The 12,088-nt window shown below is 52.0% G+C and overlaps 1 long non-coding RNA gene across 6 annotated transcripts in view; it reads left to right on the top strand.

The window, feature by feature from the left end:
- The window catches only part of LOC109456170 (uncharacterized), a 72,825-nt gene that overhangs the window by 54,224 nt on the left and 6,513 nt on the right, over positions 1–12,088 (top strand). Inside the window, exons 6-8 of one of the 6 annotated variants that reach the window (XR_012489661.1) lie at positions 1,209–1,540; positions 8,031–9,284; positions 9,844–11,031. This is a non-coding gene — a long non-coding RNA (uncharacterized LOC109456170). The other 5 variants (XR_012489663.1, XR_012489664.1, XR_012489665.1 and 2 more) reach the window with 5 other exon arrangements.

The raw sequence follows: 12,088 nt of genomic DNA, 5'->3' as shown, positions 1-12,088 counted from the left end.
CCTTCCAGACGGAGCCCGTAGTGGGGCTGGGGCCACAGTATTTGGGCACCTCTGATAGTGAAGAATGTCTATGGGCGGCCACGATGCTTAGGGACTTGCTTGTGAGCAACTCCTCCCAGCCTGGAAATTAAAAAAAAATTTTTTTTAATTAATTTTTTATTTAGATTAAGTAGTACATAAACTTGATAGCAAATTCAAAATGTGTAATAAAACACAGTAGAATGAAGTCTCTATGCCACTCCTGTCCCCCACTCCATGCTGCCAGCATCTTTGTTTCCTTCCAAAGGGAACCTACACATCCATTATTGTGGCTACTTTTATTAGGTTGGTGCAAAAGTAGTTGCGGCTTTTGCAATTATGTTTAACTTTTTAAACCACAATTACTTTTGCACCAACCTAATAGCATCACAAATGGAATTCACCTGCGTACACACTGTTCCCACTGACAATATATCTTAGAATCTCAGTGTTTCTGTCATAGACACAGACAATAGTTTAGTGGTTGCCAGAGGGTAAGGGGGGTGGGGGTGGGGGGTGGGAGATGAGGGTAAGGGGGATCGAATATATGGTAATGGAAGGAGAATTGACTCTGGGTGGTGAACACACAATGGGATTTATAGATGATGTAATACAGAATTGTACACCTGAAATCTATGTAATTTTACTAACAATTGTCACCCCAATAAATTTAATTTTAAAAAAAAAGAATCTCTGTTTCTGATGGGAGGAAGTAGTTGGGTGTTTTGTTGGAAGGAACAAGGACGCCCTTAGGATTTGTTTCAAGGTGGAAGGCTGGCCTCCAGGGGCCTGCAGTACAAGGGCTGGTGTGGCCTGTGAGCTGCCTGTGGACCTTCTAGAACCACTGCTTGCTTTCTGTTGGGATAAACAGTTTCAAAGGCCACTGAGCTACCTCATTCACATACATCTCTGCGTGTGTGTATAAGAGTGCATGTGTGTATGTGCATGAACGTGTGTGTGACACTGGCTGCACACGTATTTCTGACCCCCACTGTGCAGGGTGTGCCAGGCCTCCTTCGTCTTCTAGCACAGAGCACAGGGCCTGGCAGACAGACAGTCGGAGCTCACGAAGCATCTGATAATCTCTTCCTGGTCCCCAGCGTGAATCCTACACATGAGCCGATCTAGGCAATGTTCCCCCAGCTTCCCAGCCTTTGCTCAGCAAACAAGTTTCTTGTTTTTTGTTGTAGTTTGTTTCTCCTCCCTGGAAAATCCTCCCAAGTTCATCCTCACTTGTTGAAGTTGGCCCTCCTCTCAAAGGTTTCCCTGACCAGCTCGACCAGCCAAAGGCCACTGAAGGCATTCCTCCGTCTCACACAGGACTGCAAACAGTGACCCCACCCTTACCCTAATCCCAATCCTAACATCGACACCAGTGACACAGCGTTATACGTGTGGACCAGGGCCCCACCCATGCCTGATGGCTCCCACGGCACCTGGAATCAGAGGGCGAGCACAAGCCTGTGGCCTCATCTGTAGATCTGGGGTCTCTCCATGGTGAGCCCCTGGGAAACCGCAGCAGGTAATTTCTTTTTTCTTGCTATCTCCTGGCTAATCTCTCTAAACTCCTGAGGAAGAGGGAGCAGGAGACAGACATAAGATTGGCCCACAAGTCCCCACCACACATGTGGGCTCTTTCTCCTCCCTGTCACGCACAGGTGCTGGCTCGACCCTGTCAGCTCTGAGCAGCGGAGAGAAATCATGGTTGTCTGGAGCTGCCCTCTTGGCGTTCCCTCATTTAATCATCACTTGTGCAACAAATATTAATTGAGCTCCTGCCCGAGACTGCTGGGCACTGGGGCTAGAGCTGTGGACAACACCATGTCTAGGCCTGGGGAACTGATATGCTAGGGAGGGGCATCAACAATAAACAAACGAGCAATAAACAGATAGCTAATGTGTCAGCCATGCTGTGAAGCAAATAGAGGAGCCTAGCGTGTGCAGTGGGGTGGACACGGGCAATTTGTCAGGGTGGCCAGGGAAGGCCTCTCCGATGGGGGTCCCTGAGCAGGGACCGAAGTAAGTGAGGAAGACTGTGTGGGAGCAGAGCCTGGGGGCAGAGGGAGCAGCTGTGCTAAGCTGAGAGCCTTCGGGGGAGCGCAAGGACCCAGTGTGCTTGGAGGGGGTGAGCAAGGGGACAGTGGTAAGAGATGAGGTCCAAGGTAAGGGTGCTGAGGGTGGGGTGGAGCGGGCGGCAGATTGTACAGGCCAGAAAGGACTTTGGATTTTACTCCGTATGAGCTGGGAAGGGTCCTCTGAACTCTGGAACATTCTAGAAGAGTGACATCAGACTTACATTTTTAAATGATTGTTCTGTTGCTGTGTAGAGAACAGATTGTAGAGGAGTGAAGGCAGAATCTGGGAGACCAGTGAGGAGGCCATGGCAATGACCCAGGTAGGAGAAGATGGTGCTTGGGTCAGGGTGGAGCCCAGGGAGGTGATGGTAGGTGGTCTGATTCTGGGTAGATACTGAAGGAAGAGCCTGCAGGAGGTATTAATGGATGAGGTAGGGCTGTGAGAGGAAGAAAGGCACCCAGTAGAACCCCAAGATTTTTGACTTGAGCACCTACCTGGAAGGTAAAGACGGGGAAGGCTGTGGGAGTAGCAGGTCCTGAGGTGTCAAGGACAGACCCTAGGTTAACACCCATAACTTGGTGGTGGTTAGAGACACAGGCTTGAGGAAAACCCAAGGTCTTGCTCCCATCTGGGACCCACAGTGCAGTGAGGCTGCTGTGTGAGGCTCCGGATAGTATAGGGTGCTCGTGGGGCTGCTCTTGTCACGCTTGACGAGGCCTGTTCCAGTCTTTTCAGGAACATCATCTGTAGCAAGTAAACTCAGTTGTCATAGTTAGACCCAAATTCTCAAATTTGATACTGGGAGGTAGTTTTTAGACTCTGCAAATGGCTACTTTGGTCAGTGATCACTTACGTTGTAAACAAAGAGCCCAGCCCGCCAGCCTCAATGGCAAGATGTGAGGAACTCTGACATCCCACCATTGTTGTGGGAAGTGTCTGCACTGTATCCTTTGAAACAATAGAGCCCACTGAAATGTAAACAGTGCCCTTTCCCCTTGGATGTCCTGGCTGAGACCTCCCCTCTCCCTTTCCGCAAGGTCTCTGCAAGTTGAATAGCTTCTGCAAGGAGAGGCTCCTCCCTTGAAGTCAGAGGTCAGGGCTGAGCCTAGACCTCCTCCGTGCTCCCAGGCAGGAGTCTGGCTTTCAGTGAGGAAGTGGGAGGGCCTCTGCGGGTATCTGCCTCTGTAAGTTTGGGGAGCAGGCAGATCCTCAAGTGTCTGAGTCTCTGGACATGGTCGTGTAAGGCTTTGTTCTGGCCACTGAGCCGTGCTCCCCAAGAGGCTGACCACTGCATGGTGGGGTGCTTCCATCTCCTTTAAGAAGCCATGTCAGGGCTCTGGATGAGGAAGGAAGACGAGGACCCCGTAATCGGAAGGCAAGTAGGTGTCCTCCTGTGGCCAGTTCCGATCTGCAGACTCTGGACTCTGCAGGAATATCATGATGGTGGTGGCTGCCATTTATCGGGGCTTACTGTGTGCCTGACTCTGTCCTAAGCACTTGGCATGGATTATACCATCTAATTCTTCCAACTGCCAGATGAGGTAGGTGACGTTATTGTTGCCCACTTACAGCTGAGGAAATCTAGGCTTGGCTGGATTAGGCCCTGTGCCAGAGGTCACACCGTCTGGGAATGGTGGGGCCAGCGTGGAAGCCCGTGTGGGCCAGCGGGAGAGACTTCATGTGATTTCTGCCCTTGCCCAGAGCAGGGGATGCCAGCACACAGTGAGTGGGGCATTGGCCACCCTCGCACCACAGCACAGAGGGCTTGCAAACACATGCAAGTCAGCTCTGGGGGTTCAGTGATGGATGAGACAGTCCCTGCACTCCAGGAGCTCATGGCCCGGCAGAGCAAAGCCCATGTGCTGACCTCACCGCCTGACCAATGCCCCTGGCCCAGTCATTGCTCTATAATGTTCCCTCCGTGGGAAAGTGTGAAGAAGCGACTTCTGCTGCGATGCTAACATTACTGGGCTGAGACACCTGCCTTTTGGGGCATAGACCTTACAAAACTCTCCCTACCATGGTTCACTGTGAACTGGAATGGGGGCGAACAGTAAGTGCTGTTGCCCGTGGTGTTCATGGGCCTAGCAGGGGCCTGGCACACTGTGTGGGGCTGCTGAGACTCAAGTGAACAAAGAACATGCATCACTGAGGGTGGGGAAGTGAAGGCTGCTACACTCAGCATGGCAGCCCTGCCCTGGGTCACCCAGGTGAGGCACAGTGGGTGTCAGTGACGCACCTGGGTCTTGTCCTGTGCCCCGGGAAGGGACAGCACGTTGGAAATATTCCTGGTGTTAGGAGAAACAGATAAACATGCTTCTGAGTATCAGTCCACCTGATGAGACTCTTGGAGGAGTGCATGGAAGGCTGGGAGGGGCCTTTGAAGATGGATGATGGACTTCACTACTCTGGGTGGTGTCCAGACTGACACTCCCCAACCAGAGACCTTGATACCCACAGGCTCCTTTGAAAGAGCCAATTTCCTGTGAACAGGTGTTCAAGACTTTCTCAGGTGTGAGGTGACCGACTGGGCCAAGAGTGGCAGGGCTGCTCAGGGCAGGGGCTCCCAGGGCAGGGGCTCCCAGGACAGCCCAACCCACCTTCCTGCCCTCCAAAGGGGTCCGAGAGAACCTCAGGCCCTAGATGATATTGGGAATAAGTCTCACTTTCATTCAGTGAATATTTAATGAGCACATACTTTGTACCAGGCACAAAGCAGACCAAACCCCTGTCCCATGGAACTCACTTCCTACTGGCTCGATAAGCCCCATTCTTCCAGACATGGGGAAGGCTCACCCTGAGGGAGCTGTGTCTCTCCTGCAGCCAGGAGGGTGGCTGAGTGGGACAGACAGGAGCTGGAGAGTCCGGCTGTCAAAGCACTGTGAGCAGCAACCAGGCCAGCTGAGCACAGACTTTCTTAGATGCAGATTTTTATTTTTAAAGAATCTGGGACCTCACATAAACAGTGTTTTATTAAGCATAACTATTTGATGCATTCCTATTTGTGGTGTTTACTTATTAAGCCAATTGATGAGAACATAAGGCAGTTTTGATCAATATAACCATTTGAAATCTAGGGTTAGGGAAATCAATCAGTCTTATGTTGACCTCGGCATCCAAGACCTTCCCATATATCAGGGTTTCTCAACTTTGGCACTAGTAACATTTGGGGCCTGCCCTGTGTATTGTAGGATGTTTAGCAGCCTCCGTCGTCTCTACCTACTAGATGCAATTAGTAACATTCCACTCAGTAGAGAAAATCAGAAATGTCTCCAGACATTGTCAGGTGTCCTTTGGGGGACAGAATCGCCCCAGTTGAGAACCACTGCCATCTATTTTGATTATGCAATATCAAGAAAATCCTATTTCACATGGAGACGTACTTGCAGTTGGCAAGAATAGGTTTTTGTTTCTTTGTTTTGTTTTTGTTTTTAATCAGCTCTCTTGACGCTCCTAGGACTGCCTTTAATTGCATAGAAGTTTCAATCTAAGTTCTGCACAAAAAGCAAGGTAATGCAGCGGCCCATGCTAACGTGCTGGCAGTTTTCAGTGTACTAAATTTGTATGCAACACATATGTGTGGGTGTGTTGTTTTTATTACAATTTTGAAGGGCAGGAAAATCTTCATATTAAAAACATTCAAACCAAATGTTGGCAGGCCCCCTAAGCCCTTTGAGAGGCAGGTTCAGCGATGGTGGTTTCATGTTGGGAAGCGGCCGTAGCAAGGCCAGGAATTGATCGCAGTGCTGGCCAAGCAGGAGGGCAGGGTCGTGGTGCCTATCTGCTGCCCCAGACACTCCAAGCTTCATCAGACAAAGCCCGGAGGAGGCAGGGAGGGCACACAGAGGACACAGGGCCTCTTGAGAGGATCCAGAATAAGAAAGAAGAAAAATAAGACTGACTCAGGGGGTGAACAGAAGGAAAAGAGGGGCCTCTTGTCCCATGCAATTCTAAGAAAGAACTCCACAATCTTTGTGACACAGGCCAGGAGGTTAAACCCAGAATAATCATAATGAAAACAGTCTGTTTGCACCATCTGATGCTTCTAGAAATTCCCAGGAGCAAGTCCAAGGTGGAGAATCCCAGTGGAAGTGCTGCTGGTTGGGACTGCGAGGGTGGTGGTGGTGGGATGAAAGGTTGGCGGAGAGCATCTTTCCCAGCTCCCAAGAGTGGGGGCTGCCGGGTACCCTGGGGATGATAGGGTGGGGGACCCACAGGCTGCAGAAACAACAGCTGGCTTTAATGTTCCAGAAAAACGTAGTTCTTCACTGGAATCAATTTGTTCTCCTTTCTCTGAAATTGGGAGCCTATTCCGGGGTTTGCTCCTGGGAAATGTGCGTCAAGTGCAGTGGGGCAGCTGGCTACAGGCCAACACTCACCACACCCATGGGGATTGGTAATAGACACAGCAAAACATGGCAGAGGCCTGACCAGGGCACTGACGACTAGCCACCGGCTTTGCCCTGAGCTCCTGGGGCACTACTCGGAGGGGGAGCTGGACACGCCCTCTTGAGCCTAGAGTTCAGGGATCCCCTCCCACCCCCCAAACACCTTTCTATCCTCCTTCACCACAATCACTTTGAGGGATCTCGTTTTTGTGATGTCATTGACCACTTTCCACGTGTCAGATTTTGGTGCCAAGTGAGACCTTGCAATAATGTGGTCCAAATCCTCATTTCATAGACAGGGACTGTGAAACGCAATGGGGTGACTTTCCTAAGGTCACTGCCCAGGCGTCCCAACCATCAGCTCTGTGCTTTCTAAAACCACCACCTGCTCTCTGATGCAGGAAGGGGACTTGTCCAGAGCCTCTCAGTTTTACCAGCAACGCTGGTGTCTCCTGAGAATGAGTGTGTGAGTGTGGCCATGTATGCACATGTGAGTGTGTGTGTGTCCTGGCGCGACCACGAGAGCACATATGTGTGTCTTCACGTCTTTGTAAACTGCTGACTACTGCATATCTGGACAGACACTATATGAGGCGTTGGGATCAGGGTATGGGCTGGGGAATGGGTTGGGGGTCAGGGTATGCGCGTGAGGGTTGAGCATCAGTCAGTCTTGTGTGGGACCAAGGAAAGTCCTTGGAGGTCTGTGATGGCAGTGGTGCTATGTTGGGGTCAGGCCAGTCAGAGAAGACGTCCCAGGAAAGGAGGTCCATGAAGAAAGCTTGAAATGTCAGCTGGCGACGAGGAGCCTAGGAAGACTCCCCTACAGGAAAAACAAGGGCTGGGAGGCTGGAAGAGAGGAATGATTGGGAAAGATCAAATAGGCCACATTGACTGCAGGGGAGGGTCGATTTGGGGAGCCAGTAGTCAGTTGCCAGACATGTACTGAGCACCGCCTGTGTGCAGGTGCTGTGCTAGGTGCTGAGACAAAGGTAGAGGAGACGAGAGTTTACCAAGAGTTGGTTCTGTTCATTTTCCCAGCAGACTTGCAGAGGCCCTCCTCTGTGGGTTCTAAGAGGAATGAAGTGTGGTCCACGCCCTGGGAACTCACTGACCTCGGGAAGACTTCTCAGAGGCACACAAAACGGCATGCAGGGGACTGTGGGAGCTGCCTGGGAGGGGCCCTGCCCCATTCTAACTCCCAGCCTAACCCTAACTCCCACATGCCCACCTCCAGCGTCCTGAAGCCACATCCTTGTGCACTCCCCACCCTGGGGAGTCTCTGAACTCCCAGAATATGCATGTGCATTCCCTGGTCCCATGGAAGTTTCTCAGAGGACACCAATTAAGAACTAGTGCAAGCCCAAGTCTTGGTCTGATGGGAGTTCAGAGCTCAGTCAATCAAGGATGCAGAGAAAGTCTTCAGACCTTGCCTGACACCTCATGCTGTCGGTCCCGCTGTGCCCTCCGAAAGCAGATAACCCCAGCTTAGCAACTTCTCTGCTTCACATTGAAGGCTGTCACTGGCTTACCTCACTGTCTCTCCCCCAGGATGACTGGAGAGTGATGAGTCTCGCCTCACATTTGCAAAGCACCTTACAGCTTCCTGCAACCTCAAACCTCTCCCTGGGAGTTGGCAGAGCAGCTGTGGCTTCCATTGTACAGACGAGGCCACTGAGGCTTGGAGAGGGCAAGTGTGGTGCTTGAGGGTGGGCGCCCTCTGAGGTCAGTGCCCTCCCCACACTCAGGCCCTGCTTTGCAGCTTTCCTCACAGCCCCCGCCCCTTCCAGCAGCGCGACTTCCTTCTAATGGCAGGCCACATGTGCTCTGCTCCTTTGCACTGGAGCGGTTTCCAAAACCAACTGTGAAATTTCCTGAAAGGCGCTCCAGGGTCCTCAGCTTCAAGGGCTTTCGCAGGTACCTGCCCAGGAAGCACTGGGCTAGCACTTCCCCAATGACAGCGTGTGCTGACCCTGGCCTCAGGGCCCTTCCTCTCCTCATTAGGGAAGGATGCTGGGGAGGATAAAGGTGGTTCAGGGGAGAACCGAAGCCGTTCTGGGAACCATCCTAAGGGAAGTGGACACTCCTGTGTGGCCTTCCCAGCGCTGGGCCACGCCCACCGTTGCCTTCAGCAGGGCTTTGGTGCTGGAAAGAATGTGTATTAGCTCCTGGGCCTCGCAGGAGGCAGAGGTCAGCACATTCCAGGGCCGGCCTTTCCGCCTCACAGCAGACGGAAGGCCTGGGCCTCCTCCTGGGCTCCACTGGGAGTCGTCAGTGGACAGGGCGTGGGGACCAGCAGCCTCCTCTACGCCAGACAAAGCTCTTGGAGCTGCTCGGCCTCTGCTGAGTGGGAACTGACCTGGGAGCTCCCTCACCAAGGGGGCTGTGTGGTCCCAGACCACTGCCCACTCCTGGGGCCTGGGCCCCCGCCATTGAGCTGGCCGGGGAAAGGGCCTGTTTCTCTGCTGGTGGCCAAGACACACAGCTCTTAGTCCTGCCCCCTCTCCGGACATCCCGAGTCTGGCTTCCACATCTCCCCTTGAGGCACACAGGCCTTCTCTGTCCCTTATAGCCTCTGCCCCACTCTCCTCGCGTTTTTCTCTTGCCAATTCCTGCTCATCCTTCAGCGCCAGATCTCCCCTCACTTCCCTGGGATGCTTTTGTGGACCGGGCTGGCTGGTCCCTCTCTCACACACCCTGGCCTTTTCCTCCAGCCTGCTCCTCATGGCTATGGTTAATGGCCTGAGGTTGATCCATTGACCTCCCTTCTCCAGCCACAGGAAGGCTAGACGAGTGCCTGCTGCGGTAAGTTGAATGCTCCAGCGGGATTGGGGTTTCCAGAGGAAGTACAGTGAGGCCCTGCACATACCTGGCATGGGAGGAGGCATGCGTGATCCAGAGACGGTCATCTGGGACAGGGCAGGGCAGGGGGCCGTGCTGAGAGGGCAGGCCAGGATGGGGTGCCGAGGGTGGTGCTACGCAAGATCAGAGGGCCGGCTAGTTCAAGTAGGACAAAATGTCTTATGTTTGCTGGGAGATGAGAGACCTGTGGAGGGGACAGTGCCCAGCAGGGGACGGCCAAAAGCAAATTCCCTCAAGGCTTTGTGCAGCTTCACCAAGGGTCTCCCCACCTCCCCCCTGCCCCCTGCCCCTTACAATAGAATTTCCGTCTTGTGGGGATGCAGCAGTGGATTCAGGTAGCATTTGGCTCAGATCTCCTCACCTTCTCTCTGGAGCCCCACTTTCTTCACCTGTAAAGTGAGGGCAGTAAGGCCTAACTGATGGGGATATTGGGAGATCAGCTGAAGGAATGTTTTTGAAAGGTGAATGGAATGTCATTTTGCTTTTTTCTTCTTCTCTGCAGAATTACAGGCCAGAGGTGCGGGTCAGGGGAAGGGAATCCTTTGACCTGTGGGAAGCAGTCATCACTATTTGGGGAATTGGCTTCCAGCTGATGGTAAAGGATAGCAAACCCTCCTGCTATGAATCATGGCTCTGGGAAGAAAGCAGAAGCAGGTTCCTGTGAACGTGGCAGAGGTGGGGAGAGTTTTTCTTGCCCTTCCCAGCCTCATGGTTCAACAAGCATGTACCAAGCTCCCACCAGGGGCCAGGCACAGTGCAGCCACTGGGCAAATGTAGGTGGAACACAGTACAGCTCTGACCTCAGCGGGCTGTTTTCAAGGCTCGGGGAGGCCTGATTCCTAAAGGGGAGCAGACTAGGGAACGAGGGTGCATTTTCTAGAGAGCCGACCCTAATGACCTCTTAGTATTAGAGAACCAGGGCTGGGTCATCACCTCCACTTGCTCCTTGGAGACCTGGCCACCCCTGGTTTTCAGTCCTCTGCATGCCTCCAGTCCAGACTCCTATAGCCAACTGCCACCAATTCCTTCCCACATGGGGACTACTTGACAGCTTGTACACACGTCCAAAGATGAGCTCTGGAATTTTCCCCAGTTGTGCTCCACCCTTATCACAAATGATGGCAACTGCAGCCTTCCAGGCCTCGGGCCAAAATCGTGGTGTCACCCCTCTCCTTCTCTCACAGCCCACACCCAATCTGTCAACTGGTCCTGTCAGCTCTGCCTTAAAATATGTGCAGAAGCTAATCAATAGTGACGGAAAGCAGACCTGTGGATGCCTGGAGTGGCGGGTGAGGCAAAGACGACCAAGGGACACCAGGAAACTTCTGGAGGCACAGGAAATGTTAATTATTTTGATTGAGGAGATGGCTTAATGGGTGTATATTTATGTCAAAACTCATCAAATTGTACACTTGATGTGCAGTTTAACGTATAACAATTATACCTTAATACAGCTGTTTGTTGTTTATTAAAAAGAGAACAACAGACGTTTCCAGTAACCAATGTGAGACCCTGGACAAGTACATTCCCCATTCTTAGCCTCAACTTCCCTATTTGTAAAATGGGGGTCTCTAAGGGACCTTCCAGCGGGAACCATCTAATCTCCTGCCCACCACAGCCACCTCTCACATCTCCCTTAAGAGGCAGCACTCATCCTGGGAGAAGAGGGCAGCGAAGCTGTATGACCCAGGTTTGTCTCAGCACTTCTCTGATCCCAGTTCAGTTCACCATCCTTCCCCACACAAGTGGCTCAGACAAAGTTAAAAGATTAGTTGGGGAGAGCTGGATGCTGGGAAATAGGTCCAACTTACATAGGAAAAGGAAGAAGTGGGTAAATCTATGACTCTGCGATGGTCTGGACTCCTCTTCAGGCCCAGAAAAGCTCCAGAGAGCTGTAGAGAAATACAGCTATTTTAACCAACACCTGCATTTGTAGATGGGGAAACTAAGGCCCACAGAGGTCACTTTTGAAGTACGCTGAACTAGAAACTGGCAGAATTGATACCGAAATGCTGGGTGCTGTTAACTACACTTATTGTTGTGACCACTTTCAATATTTACAATTATTGAATCATTATATTGTACACCTGAAACTAATGTTCTATGTCAATTATATCTTAATAAAAAGAAAAAAGGAGAAATGTAGGTTGCTGGACTCCTAATCCAGTGCTCATCCACAACCTCCACTCCTGAGGGTCAGAAGACATGAAACTCATCCCTGGGTCACTGGGCCTTTCTAAACTGGTTCTCCCTGTGACCACGGGCTCTGCCTCTGGGGCCTCAGAGAGCACTGCATCCATTCATGAGTGCCCCCTTCCCCGGGGGTGGAAGGCTGTACAGTGTCACGTGCCCCGGTGTGCTTCCGTTCTAAAGGGTTCAGAGAATGACCTGGCCTTACCAGATTCTGCTGCTGGTGAATTTTAGTACCAGGACCACCCTCTGCAAGCCACTGTCTGGATTACTTCAAAAACCTCTTAACTGGTGTCTCTGCTTCCTCTCTGTTTCCCTTTCCATCTGTTCACAACACATCAGCTAGAGTAATCTCATCAGAATGTGAGTCAGATCGTGCCCCACCCTGCCTCTGCTCAGAGCCCTCCAGTGGTCCCATTTGTGGGAGGAAAGCCCACGTCCTGGCAGTGGTCTGTGAGCCCGATGCCAGCCAGTCCCTGCTCTGTTCTGATTTTATCTCCTGCAATCTCCTTTTCACCCCGCCCCCGCCACATGGCCCCCTTGCTGTTCCTACAGTA

The sequence above is a fragment of the Rhinolophus sinicus genome, linkage group LG10 (genome assembly GCF_036562045.2).
Source record: "Rhinolophus sinicus isolate RSC01 linkage group LG10, ASM3656204v1, whole genome shotgun sequence".
Classification (NCBI taxonomy): Eukaryota; Metazoa; Chordata; class Mammalia; order Chiroptera; family Rhinolophidae; genus Rhinolophus; species Rhinolophus sinicus.
The sequence above is the reverse complement of the archived record's forward strand: the minus strand, read 5'-3'. Positions and strand labels throughout refer to the sequence as shown.